Source organism: Ictidomys tridecemlineatus, chromosome 12 (genome assembly GCF_052094955.1).
Source record: "Ictidomys tridecemlineatus isolate mIctTri1 chromosome 12, mIctTri1.hap1, whole genome shotgun sequence".
NCBI classification, from domain to species: Eukaryota; Metazoa; Chordata; class Mammalia; order Rodentia; family Sciuridae; genus Ictidomys; species Ictidomys tridecemlineatus.
This window is the reverse complement of record NC_135488.1, coordinates 61,282,216-61,296,022: the sequence shown is the minus strand read 5'-3', so window position 1 is coordinate 61,296,022 and position 13,807 is coordinate 61,282,216. Positions and strand designations below refer to the sequence as shown.

Genomic DNA, 13,807 nt, shown 5'->3' with positions numbered 1-13,807 from the left:
TCTTCTTTCAGCAGTTTATTCAGGCCCTTGATATTCTTCTAATAATTCTTCTAATCCCCAGAATAATAATTGGATGCCCCTCCCAGCCTTAATAAAGCACCGCGAACCCCAATGCGAAGCTGCCACGTTGTCCCTTCTCACAGGGTGCTAGAAAACGACATGCCAACTTTCTCTGATAAGGAGTTGACAATACGCCAACTCTCTCTGATATGGAGTTGTCCTTCACAGACCACAGCGGAGCCAGCGCCATCATGTAATGGCGACCACAGTCCGCAGGAACAGCTCACCACAGCTCCCCCTTTTTGTTTCACTAAGACAATACAGGCGAGAGTAGAGGTCCTATCCCACTGTGCAGAAGTGGCTGCGTAGTATGGCCCAGCCCTAGGGGGCGCCTTCCCCAGATCTGACACCATATCAGCCGACGCCTTTTTTCGTGGGGCGGGGCGGAGACACGTCAAACCCGCATGCAATAGGACATGCTCCCCTTGAGGTCCCTCTTCTCAATGGATCACTCAAGTGCAGTGCCTTGCCTCGCATCCTGTATCCTGACGATGGTGAGTAAGAGGGAATAGCTAAGGTTGAACTGTGGCTGTCTAGAAGTACAACTACAAACAAGTTGGCAGCACCCTGAAAGAAAGGCACGGACTTTAAAGTGATAGATAAAGACCAGTGTGGAAACCCTTCTGCGTGCAATGGCAATAAGACCTGCAGAGTGCAAGGGCTTTCCAGCACTAAAAGAAAGACAAAAGAAGGACATGTCGTACCCAGTGCAATGTTAGAATAACTTGGGGTGCAACGACCATGTCAAAGACACTAGTGTAGAAACCCATCTGCGTGCAATGGTAGCAAGACCAGCAGAGTGCAAGGGCTTTTTGACACTAAGAGAATAACGAGGAAAGACATGTCAATCCCAGTGCAATGTTATAATAACTTGGGGTGCAATGACCATGTCAAAGATCTACTGCTTAAGATGCGCAAGCCAGACTTGAGGTGAGTTGCCAGTTTCTAAAGCAGCAAGAGCTTGTATGATCATAGCCTTATCTTGAGCACTACGAGCTTTAAGGCGACAGAGAAACCACAAACAGAGGAACATACCAAAACGACACAGAGCACCAAAAATGCCTACTCCCACCCATTCCTTAAAAAAGGAAAAAGCAGAAGATATCCAATTGGTGAATTGACCCAGAGTCACGGGATCGACACGGGTACTATTCAAGACAGCTATCTGGGTTAGTTGAGACTGGATCATGTCTTCCGCTTCCATGGACCAATTCCCGGCCAAATATCCACCAATGATGTGGGAAGCATTCCTGGAATCATTAAATCTGACAGAGGTTATACATAAATGTGCACGTTGGTCAATGCAGCCTAAAAGTACTAGGTCAGCCAATTCCTCTACCTGAGCTTGAAGAAAATCTATTCTTTGGTTGGTAGCTAAAATCCCTGACAAAATATGTTGATTAATCGCATTTTGCGATTCAAGTATAGTGGACGTTTGTTGAACAACTTGATTAATAGTGGCAGCAGTTTGTACTTGACTGGCCATGGATACTCCGGCCGTAACTGCTGCAGCAGCAGATGCCGCCACGGCTGTCACTATAGCTGCTGTGATTCCAAAATCTCTGCGGACTCTAAGTAGCTCTACAATAGGAAATTTATCTGGATCCGCAGTGACTGGGATTGGGACAAAAGTTGGAATTTTCATAATCACTGCTACAGTCCAAGAACCATTCCAACACTCAGATAAGAAACAGGTAATATTAGAACAATCCAGCATCCCCGATGAGGTGTCATTAGCTAAAAGGAACAGGAACGGGGATTGGATACAGACCATTGCAGGAGGCAATGTGGCACTATGTAACAGAGAGTTGAACGGAACAGATGTAAGCCTATTACCTCGTTCACTCTCCTTAGTAGTGCCAGAAACATTAGCCAGCCAACTTTTGGCTCCTAGTAATTGAGCCAATGTAGAAATATTGGCTGAAGCCCCCTTCTCATTGGAAATGAGCCATTGAAACCAGGACCAACCTGTTCCTGTAGAGGAGTTGGCATTGTTGTTAAAGTTATAAACATATCTCTTAAGAGGGGGGGAAAAGGAGAAACCTTTAGCAACTTGATGTTAATCCCAAGAATGATCCTGACAAGGCGTAAATGTTGGGGGAAAACCAAAATTAGGGGTACAGTAAGGAGAGGCCTTGAAATGAGTGGCATTGCAAGTACTATTAGAAGAAGGAGGCATTGGGATTAGTACCTCGGAGATAATAGCTAAAGTAGTTATGTTTAAAACAGAGCTAGTTGCGGGGGTCCCTGAGCCTGATTGCTTCCCTGAAACTACTTGGCTCAATACAGCATTGAGAATACTCCCTGAGACTCGACTGGACCGCAATGGGTCCTCCCAGTTAGTCAAATTTTTGGTCTTAAGGCTAATACAATTAGTGTTCCCAAGGCTGAAACAAAAAACTCCTGTGAGATTAACTTGAGACTGATTAAAAATATTTTCCATGTCCCCCCTAGGAGAGGTACAAGGAGCAGACATCTCACATGAGGTAGAAAAAAGAGTGGGGAGGACACTAGAATTACTATGAACTGGCATTGGCATTGGCCATGCCCGTGCCACTGCCCACCACTGCATTGGTGCCATCTGTACCGTTGGCACCAGCATCAGAGCCAGAGCACTCATCAGAATGAAGCTCCTCATCATGGGGCTGTTGTGGCACCTCCTGCTGCTGGTTAGTAGATCTCGAGACTCTTCTTGTCAGGCGTTCAGGGATCCACAGCGGCTCCGTGCGATCCTGGGGAAAAACACATACAGATCCTCGTGCCTATGTCAGCACGGGGTCAGGGCCGTTCCATTGGCCCGTAAGAACATCCTTCCACTTAACATAGCCAGTCACAGAGGGCTGAGGGGACACATGTCTATCGGCCGCAGAGCGGCCATGAATATCCAAATTCAAAAAATTAATGGTAAAAAGAGCTAAGGACAGGCGTTCTTTAGGAGTGTGGTCAACTCCTATTCCCCCTTTTTGTTTTTCTAAGGTTTCTTTTAAGGTGCAGTGGGCACGTTCAACAATGCCTTGCCCTTGAGGATTGTAAGGCAACCCATGAGCAAGTTGTACTCCCATAGTAGAACAAAAAGATGTAAACTGTCTGCCCGTATAAGCAGGTCCATTATCAGTCTTAAGGGATGCAGGTGCACCCCATGCTGCCCATGCCTCTAAGCAATGAGTAATAACATTACGTGCCTTTTCTCCCGATAAAGCAGAAGCATGAATAATTCCAGAGTATGTGTCAATAGAAACATGTACATATTTGAGGTTACCAAAGTCAGGCACGTGAGTTACGTCCATTTGCCAGACGACCAATGGCTTCAATCCTCGTGGGTTTACACCATAAGTAGGAGGATGAAGAAATGTGACACAATGGGGACATCGTAACACTATCTGACGAGCATCCGCTCTGGAGATGGAAAAACGTCTGCGCAGTGTCATAGCATTGACATGAAAGTTGTGATGAAACAATTCAGCTTCTTCTAAGGAGGAGGCCAAGCATACCAACTGGCTTCTAGTTGCCGAGTCAGCACAGGCATTACCCTGTGATAACGGGCCAGGAAGAGAGGTGTGAGCCCGAATGTGCATTGGATAGAAAGGGGCAGTACGGCTACGGATAAGCTGTTGAAGCTGATTAAAGTAAGCAGACACAGCATGGGTGTCACTAATAGCTCCTACAGCCTCCAAAATTTTGAGCGCCTGCACCACATAGATGGAGTCCGAAATGAGATTGAAAGGAAAAGAACACTGTTTAAAAACTTCAGTGACAATTTGTAGTTCTACCCATTGTGGATTTCCAGGAGCAAATTGATGCTGGACAGGGGGAGAGTCATTAATCACATAAGCTCCCATTCCAGACTTAGAGCCATCAGTAAAAATGTTAACAGCCCCCGGAATTGGAGTGGGTGAAGTTACTCTAGGGAAAATGATAGGATGTTCTTTAACAAAATGGAGTAATGGATGAGAAGGGTAATGATTATCAATATCCCCTTGAAACGAGCAACATAGAATGGCCCAGTTGTCTAGAGTAGCACACAAAACATTAATTTGAGCTTTAGAATAGGGTATGATAAGAGAAGAAGGTGCTTGTCCGAAAAATTGAATGCTCTGTTGAATCTAAGTGTTAACGCTGCAACAGCATCAGGATAGTATTCTAAAGATTTTCCTGGGGATACACGTGGGTGGATCCATAGTAAAGGCCCATCTTGCCACAGTACTCCAGTAGGCTGCCGCATAGTGGCAAGCACACATAACTGGAAAGGTTTATCACTCTGGAGCCTGCATAGAGTAGCATGTTGTATAGCTTCTTCTACTTTTATAAGGGCCGCTCTGGCCTCTTTAGTGAGGGTACGAGGGGAAGTAAGATCTGGATCACCCTTAAGAATAGCATACAAAGGCTGGAGCACGATATTAGGAATATGTAAATAACCTCTTATCCAATTAATATCTCCCAACAGTTTTTGAAAATCACTTAGAATTTGGAGATCTTGAGTTCGTATAGTAACTTTTTGTGGTTTTAACATGTCATATCCAATCGTCGCTCCCAAATACTTAATAGAATCCCCTGTTTGAACCTTTTTAGGTGCAATATGTAATCCATATTGAGCTAACAACTTCACCAGGTCTTTATAGGCCTCATTAACTGACTGTTGTAATTTGGCTGCCAATAATACATCATCCATATAATGAATAATCTTGATGGAAGGATATTGTTGTCTGAGAGGTGCGAGTGCCTTCCCTACATACATCTGACAAATCGTGGGACTGTTAGACATTCCCTGTGGTAAAACAACCCACTCAAACCTTTGATCTGGTTCCTCGTGATTACACGAGGGAAGGGTGAAGGCAAAACGCTGTGAGTCCTTAGGATGCAAAGGAATAGAAAAGAAACAGTCTTTAATGTCAATAGCAATGATATGCCAGCCCCGAGGAACAGAGGAAAGCAGCGGCAGCCCTCTTTGAATGGGCCCCATAAGTTGCATTTGAGCATTAACTGCTCGTAAATCATGCAGTAGGCGCCACTTCCCTAATTTTTTCTTAATGACAAATATGGGAGTATTCCATGGAGAAGTAGAATGTTGAATGTGGCCCAAGTCAAGTTGTTCTTTAACTAGGTCATGGGCTGCTGGCAATTTAGCCGAGGGAAGGGGCCACTGAGGCACCCAAACAGGCTCCTCGGTGAGCCAAGTTATGGGTATTTGAGCTTGATAAGGGGCATGGCTCTATCAGGATCTCCAAAAATCTTTCCAGCAGCATCCACCATCCTTGCTACAAAATCTGAAAAGGGTTTTGTAGGGCCTTGTATAATTTTAGTCAGGTTACCAGACACCTCTCCTCTATTTGGAAGTGATTTCCATGCCCGAATGCAAATATTATTAATCTGGTCATATACTTCAGGAGGAAATCCTGTCTGTTGATTAGCAAATCTCCCTTGCCCCAAAAGCATGTCTTTGTCCCAATGGGGGTGTCCTGCTGCATGATTTTGGGCAGCCTGCTCTGCTGCGCCCTCTAGCACAAATGCTCTCCAGTCCAAATATTTGCCTGGGGAGACGCAAGCCCGAACGAGGCTAGCCCAATCAGAGGGAGTCATGCAGTATCTAGACAGATTCTCTACCTGAGTTAGTGTAAAAGCGGCATCGACCCCATAAGTGCGCACAGACTCTGCCAGGGTCTTTACAATTTTGAAATCCAAAAGCTCATGAAATCTTCCCCTATTATCATCCTGAAAAACTGGATAAGCAAGACCCATCTCAGCGTTAACAACCCTCCATGTTTGGGCGTGGAAACTTCGTCCCGAAACACCCCCGCCATACGGAGGCGGATCGGGAGGCCGTCCGTCCTTGAGCCCTTGCTTATCTCTGTTCCCTGTACCTAAACTCCCTAGCTGCCGGGACAGCGTCTCCAGCTCCTCCTCTTCATTATCTTCTACCTCTGACCCACTTTCGCATGGGGGCGTGCGCAGCACACTGAGATCTGGATACAGTCTCCTCCCGTCCTCCACGCCCCGCACACTCCCCTCTTCCTGAGACACTTCACTCTCTGTTGTTTCTGATTTTTCTTCATGCAATTGTTCTAAAACTTCTTGCCCTTTAACAAGTGCTTCCTGGCATCTGCCATCCGTAAGGCAACTACGGACCGTCTTCCAGAGGGGTATCACCCCGCCCTCTAGCATGCCTTGCTCACGAGCAAAATCAAGGTCTTTGCCTAATTTATCCCAGCTGGGTGTAGTGAGGCTGCCTGAAAATGCAAACCACGGTGCAGCGACATCTACTCTCTGTAAAAATTTTTCCAAGGTGCGATGCTTCACCTCCAGTCCCTTGGAACGTAAAAGGCCATCGAGGGCTAGAAGGAGTGGACTTGAAGTCACAGCTCCCATAACGCAACACAAGAAAACACAGAAATCGAAAGTGAAAGTACACAAAACAAAACGAACATACACAGAAAACAAAAACGAAAATACAGAGTGCAATTGCTATGAGATGTAACGCCCTCTCTTTTTACAGAGGAGTAGGTACCTTTTAACGCTCCCTCTTTATGTATAGAGGAGCCTCCGCTTTTTAACAGCGGGTCCCACCTTACCTGAGACTTACCGGCGCGCCTCCCTGACTGCTGAAAGTTCTGGTTCCTGGGTGTTTCTTTGTTTCTTTTCTCCCGGGTCTCGGCACCACTTGTCACGACCCCCTTGCCCGCAAGGAAGACGCGACTCAGGAATCTTCTTTCAGCAGTTTATTCAGGCCCTTGATATTCTTCTAATAATTCTTCTAATCCCCGGAATAATAATTGGATGCCCCTCCCAGCCTTAATAAAGCACCGCGAACCCCAATGCGAAGCTGCCACGTGGACCCTTCTCACAGGGTGCTAAAAAATGACATGCCAACTTTCTCTGATAAGGAGTTGACAATACGCCAACTCTCTCTGATATGGAGTTGTCCTTCACAGACCACAGCGGAGCCAGCGCCATCATGTAATGGCGACCACAGTCCGCAGGAACGGCTCACCTCAGTGAACAATGCTGCTCTGACTATCAGGACCAAAATTTATTTGTTCCTCACTGCTCTTAATTTATTTTGGATTGGTGCATTATAACTATACATAATAGATTTATGATGCTATATTCTTGCATACACATAGTATAATTTGACCAATCAATCCTGGTACCTTCCCTTTTCCTCCTCTTCCCTCTCCCCTTGATCAGCTTGCTAGCTGCCCACTCAGCAGTAGGTGGGATTCTTTTTTTTATGCTAAAGATCAGAACACAGGTAATCTCTTTACTTTTCTGAACACTTTTTAAAGTTGTCAATGGGCCTTTATTTTGTTTATTAATTTATTTATATGTGGTGCTGAGAATCTAACCCAGTGCCTCACACATGCTAGGCAAGTGCTTTAACCACTGAGCCACAATCCCATCCCGTGTTCTGATCACTGTTAGGTGAGTATACATTCTGTAGTGCTCACTTTTCATTGAAAACCCAGTCTCCACTCAGTAGGTGAAAGCATAATAACCAAAACTTACAACTTGAGTTTGAGCTCAAGTCTTCTCTCTTCACCAGCAAGGCCTTGCCATCCACCATCTCAGAAAGCCCAGTGCTCTCTGTCCCTGCCTGGTACCTCTTGCCTTACTACCCCCCATGTTTTTATTTTAATTCCAACAGTATTTTTATTTTAATAATTTTTTTAAAAATAGCATTTCTGATTAGCATATTATTATAAACATTAATGGGTTTGGTATAATTTTTTGTGTGGGGGTGTCTTGGGAATTGGGCATGTTTCATTCCTATATCTCCATGGGTCTGTGTGGGATTGAAGCTGGCTGGCTCATGCTCTCTCCCCGGGACTTTATTGTCTCAAGCTGACTTTTTCAGGTGTTCTCATGGTTCTTCTGAGGCCCCACCTGGAATGTACCCTAACTGGTGGTGCAAGTGATGTTTTTTTTTCTTTTCTGCTTCTCCCTCTCCCCCAACCTGGTTTCCAGCAGTTGCTTCACCAACATAGTCTTCTTGACCAACCTCTTGCATAAACATGTGTGTCCTAGATATGGTCCTCAAAAAACATTCCTGCACCTCTGTCCAGGCTAAATTTAGAGTTCTTGCTGACCCCCAGCTAAGCTCCTACACCTGCTCTCTGGGTTCCTGGGGCTTGAGTCAGCCCCAGTCCACTGAACTCTGGCTGCAGGATTCATATCAAGTAACAAAGGCCTGCATCCAGATCTAGAACTGTGTACACTTACTATTTCCTCTGAAATGGACTTTGCCATAGTAAATTAGCCACCGGAGGTTAACCCAGTACACTATGTTTTTCTTGAGAGTCTGGACCATACCCCTCCTCCTGGACCTCTGAAAAGGGTAGGCAACCTGTGGACTGACTTGATTTTTTTTTTTTAAAGAGAGAGAGAGAGAGAGAATTTTAATATTTATTTTTTAGTTTTTGGCAGACACAACATCTTTGTTTGTATGTGGTGCTGAGGATCGAACCTGGGCTGCACGCATGCCAGGCGAGCGCACTACCGTTTGAGCCACATCTCCAGCCCAACTGACTTGATTTTGGAATTCTGGATAGTATCCACAGTAGAGCTGCCAGATTTAGCAAATAAAAATATAGGACTCCTAGTTAAATTTAAATTCCAGATAAATAACAAATGATTTTTTTCGTGCAAGTCTGTCCCAAGCTCTGTTGGAGCCATAATTATCCTAAAAGAATTATTCTTGATTTGTGTGATATTAAAATATATGGAGACATCCTGTATTTTACCTGGCAACCCTAGTCCTAGAGGGCAGACCAAGCTGAAACTAGCAGCCAGAAGGACACATACAGGGGTAGCAGTAGGAAGCTTTCCAATTACTTGTGGGTTAGAGAAAAACTGTGACAAAGGGAGAGAAAAGATACCCCCAAATCCCTGGTTGCACCTGGAAGCAGCATCCAGTCAATCCAAGGGGAAGAGGTGTTGATGCCTGGAAAGGATTTTTAAATCTGTGGCTCTTGATTCATCTAGATTCCTTTGGAAAACCAACTTTCAAGGAGTTGGAAGATCCAGTAAACAGCATCATGAGATGCCTAGAATAGTCAAATTCATAGAGACAAAGTAGAATCGAGGTTTCCAGGGACTGAAAAAAGTGGGAAATGGGTATTTAGTGTTCAATGGGTATGGTGTTTCTTTTGAAACAAGATAAATATTGTGGGCATGGACAGGGGTGATGGTTACACAATATTGTGGATGTACTCAATGCCACTGAATCATAATTTTAAAATAATGATTAAAATGGAGTGTTATGTGTATAGCTTCAATAAATGAAATATAATGAAAGGAATTATAACTATTGGAAATAAAAATTATTAAAAAATCAAATTTTTAAAATGAATAGCTTGAAATTGAAAGACCTAACTTAAAATATCAAGAAGGCTGTATGCAGTGGCTCACACCTGTAACCCCAGCAACTTGGGAGACTGAGGCAGGAGGATCACAGGTTTGAGGCCAGTCTGGGCAACTTAAGACACTATCTCAATATTTAAAAAATAAAAAAGGTCTGGGGATAAAGCTCAGTGGTAGAATGCCTTTGGGTTCAATTCCAAATACCAAAAAAAAAAAAAAGAGTAGTAGTAAAATACCAACAGAAGACAAAAATTAAAATAATTTTTTAAATAAAAGAAATGATAAAGCTAAGAATTTGTAAATTTATCTAATATCAATAAAAGGAGGAGAAGATGTAGGTTCAGAAAGCCTAAAAGAACATAAATTAAGGTAAAACAAAAAAGAAAACTGCATACTGTCAACATGAGTTCAAACTAAACTTTAAAATTATCTAAAAGGAAAAGAAGACAGCAATTTTAAAGTGAAAAAAGGAAGGGAGTGGGGATTGGGGATATAGCTCAGTTGGTAGAGTGCTTGCCTAGCATGCACAAGACCCTGGGTTCAATCCCTAGCACCACCCCCCCCCACAAAAAAAGGAACAGGAGGGAGAGAGATGTGTATAAGGCAGTCAGAGAAGAGGTGGCTGTGTGACTTTCAGGCAATGTATACAGCAGTGTGGGGGAGTAGAGCAGCATACTGTGTCCTCCACCCACCCAGGTCACCTTTCTGTCTGGCTCTTCATTTTCCCCTGCCCACTCTTGGGTGAAGAGGACCTTATTTTGCACCCAATAGACCTTCTCTTCCCCTTTCACCTCTCAGAATGCCTCATGTTGTGAATTCCACTGGCACCAATCTTCTTGCTCTGTCTCAGTATTCCATCAAGATGCTCTGCCTTCCTGGTTACTAGCCCCACAGCCAAGCAGATGCTCACATGTCCCAGAGGGTACTTTTATGCCTCATTTGGCAACTGCTTGAATCAGCGTGTGCCCCTCCCTTCTTAACAACCCACCAAGATTATCACAGGGGGCACATTGGCTAAACAGAGGAACATTCAGGTGCTATGCTATCCTCTCTCTGCTGTGTTCCCTCACAGCAGGGATTGATACAGAACAGTTGTCCTGTTTGATTCCTCTAATGGAAAGTAGACTGTTCACCTCACCATTTGTTCCAGTCAGCGAGGATAGTTTTAAAACTCCAGTTGGCCACCTGGTCACATGCCTATATTTCCTTCACAGTTGTTCCTAAAATAGACTTCTTATAACAATCCCCATATGAGCACATTTTAAATTAGTTGTCCACAATGTGCAAATCTGGACACTTTCACATTGATTTTATTCACAAGATAACCAACTGGTTTGTAATAAATGCAAAAAGTAACTCATAAACCCTCCTCCCAATGACTCCCCAATTTAAAATTCAGTCTCTATCTTAAGTATTTTCTTTTTCCTGGGTTTAACAATAATATTTTCCTTTTTAAAAAGTAAATGAATTCTTATCAAACAGTGGAAACCATCACAGCGTCCCATCAAAGAAGAAAGGATAAATACAATGGAATAATATTTAGCCTTTAAAAAATGAAGGAAATTCTGATACTATGACATGAACTTCAAAAACATGCTAAATGAGAGAAGCCAGATATAAAAGGATACATTAAATGGTTCCACATACTTGTGATACCTAGGCCAGGCAAATTCATAGAGACAGAAAGCAGAACAGAGGTTACCAAGGACTGGAGGATGAGGAGATGGGGAATTACTGCCTAATGGGCATAGTTTCTGTTTGGGATGATGAAAAATAGACTGTGATGATATTTATACAACATTATAAATGTAATACAACTGAACGTGCACTCTAAAATGGTTAGTTGTATGTTATACATATTTTACCACTTTTTTTTAAAGGAAGAAGATTGGGCTGGGTAGAACACTCGCCTAGCACATGCGAGGCCCTTGGTTCTATCCTTACCACCACATAAAAATAAATAAATAAAGGTATTGTGTCCACCTACAACTAAAAAATAAATATTAAAAGAAGGAAGAAGGTCAAGAGTAGGAGCATTAAAAGTGCCCAGGGTGGCAGACTCTTCCTGCATGTGCTATGTCCTCAAATGTGCACACCTGTGTGTCCAGGCAAGTACATGTGTCAGGGGAACAAAAACTAAAATGAAAAATTAACTCTTGTTTAACTAACTAGTAAAGTATTATATAAAAGAAAACCTTAATGTCTTTAAATTTTTACTATATTCAATATAAAATCCTTTCCTTCAAATTGAATAAATTACTTATTAGCTAAAGAGAATGGAAGTTTGGAATCAGCATTCTAGATACTGAAGGGCCAAGTCACTTGGACCATGCCCTTCCTCCTTACTACTTTCTAGAAACCCATGAATCTACCCTACACTCACACAAAGAGGTTCCTGTACAAATTGCAAATCTACATTTTGTCATTCTCTGGAATCCCTGCAGTTCATGTGTAGACTACGTATTGCCCACAACCCCAGTTTGCAAAAGCAGACTCTCCATTCTCTTACCACTCTCCTCCCCGTCCCCCAGCGCGTGCACACACACACACACACACACACACACACAACATCTGACCATTCCAAAGTTCCAATTCTATGGGTACAGACGGTGACTTCTGTGTTCCTAAGGCAAGTGTCAAATATCAGTGGTCTAGCTCCATGGTAGAAGAGGACATGGTGTCAAGTGGACCAAGAAGTGCCTTCACAGTCTCTGCTACCAAGGCTTGGGGTTCAAGATGACACCTCCTGCTCAAGCTTGTGACTTGGCAAGAGCAGAGTGCATAGCAGAAACTCTCCCAATAAGACTCCCTCAACTTCTTTGCTCTCTCTAACCTGTATCCTATTTATGAGTTTTCGATATCTTTAAACATTCAAATTATTTTGAGACATTAACCATTTTAAAATATGTGAGTATGTGACATTTGATAACATTCACAATGTCTTGTAAACTCCAACTATGTCAAATACCAGAATATTTTCATCACTCAGAAAAGATGTAGGCTTATAGGAATATGTGGTCAGACTAAAGCACCTATGAAAATCTGAAGTCCCTGAGCATTTGGGGCCAGAGACTGGGACCAGGCTATGTTCTGAGTGTGGCAGATGAGGAACGTTTACCAATGCTGTCTCTTCTTGGACAAATAGGAATACTCCCTGCCTGACCTCTCCTCAGATATGCTGGCCCATTTAATTGTGTTCAGCTAGTATCCTGAGGATCATACCATTCCAGATCTCCCCATGAAAACATTCCCCACTCTATCCCCTCCCACCGTCTTTCCTTCTGCAGGGACTAGGGACTAGAGCAGGTGGAGCAAGTTGCTGCCTCAGTTCTCAGAGGGCTTCATCCTTTGTTCCATGATTCTGCAGCTCCTCTACTATAGACCCAGCTTCATTTCTCTCCTGAATCTTGTATGTTGCCACATGCAATAACTGCAGGAGTGGTGGAAAAGCCTTTGCTCTTTTCTGCTTTGCTTTGGCTGCTCTGCAATGATTTTGAACCCTGCCTGAGCTGGAACAGGATGAAATCAGTGAAACTGGCACTTCAGCCAACCCAGGACATTTGAAAAGTCAACTTGAGACCCAGAATGCAACCCAGTCACTCCCTGCAGAACTGCTGGCCCACAGGCTCATAAGCAAAGTTAAGGTTTGTCATTGTGTGTGTGTGTGTGTGTGTGTGTGTGTGTGTGTGTTATTTTTAATGAAACATTACCAGCTAGACTGTCGCCTGCTTGCTGGGCTGATAAGATGAGCTGAATTGAAAGGAGCTGGATGCAGCAATAACTAAGAAAACAGCGGAGAAACCACACAACACACGAACATGAGTTTCAAGTGTGGGACTGTTCTGTGACCCCTGTCAGTCCAAGCTGGGCAGCACTGGAAAAAACAAGAAAGTGCACCCGAACCCCCTGCCCCCTATTTATTGGGGAAAAGACATTTGCTAGAATATTCTACCAAAATAAGGCAAGGGATAGAGTTTCGAAAGGTGGAGTCTTGCTTGGTGATATCTTGTGGTCAGCAGATTGATTGACATCTTGGCAAGTCACACCCATCTCAGGTACTGTGTGGGATCACAGGCAGAGCAAGAGGAAAGGCACACATGTGTCACATAGCCCAATCAGCACCCAATGCCAGACCAATCCCCTCATATATTCAAATGTGCATAGCTCACACACATGGCCTTTGGGTGGCTCACAACACTAGACAAATGAAGCACAGGCACCTCAGCCTAAATGGAGCAGAGCTCCTGCTATCTCCCCCATTTCTACCATTCAACACAATGGACTCAGATGTGTACTAGCAATGAGCTTTTGTTGTTTATAACTGAAATGCCAGGGTTTGTTTTTTTACTACAGTAGACTCAATCAGATCATGACTGATATACAAGGGAGTAGT

General features: G+C 43.7%; 1 long non-coding RNA gene across 2 annotated transcripts; it reads right to left on the bottom strand.

Moving 5' to 3' along the window:
* Positions 1–7,035, bottom strand: LOC144369341 (uncharacterized). 2 transcript variants are annotated; one of them, XR_013428869.1, is made up of 2 exons: positions 6,627–7,035; positions 1–2,792 (listed from the first exon to the last, which is right to left on the bottom strand). It is a non-coding gene; the product is annotated as an uncharacterized LOC144369341 (long non-coding RNA). The 2 variants fall into 2 exon arrangements; XR_013428870.1 differs by having other exon boundaries at positions 6,638–7,035.
* Positions 7,036–13,807: the final 6,772 nt, after the last annotated feature.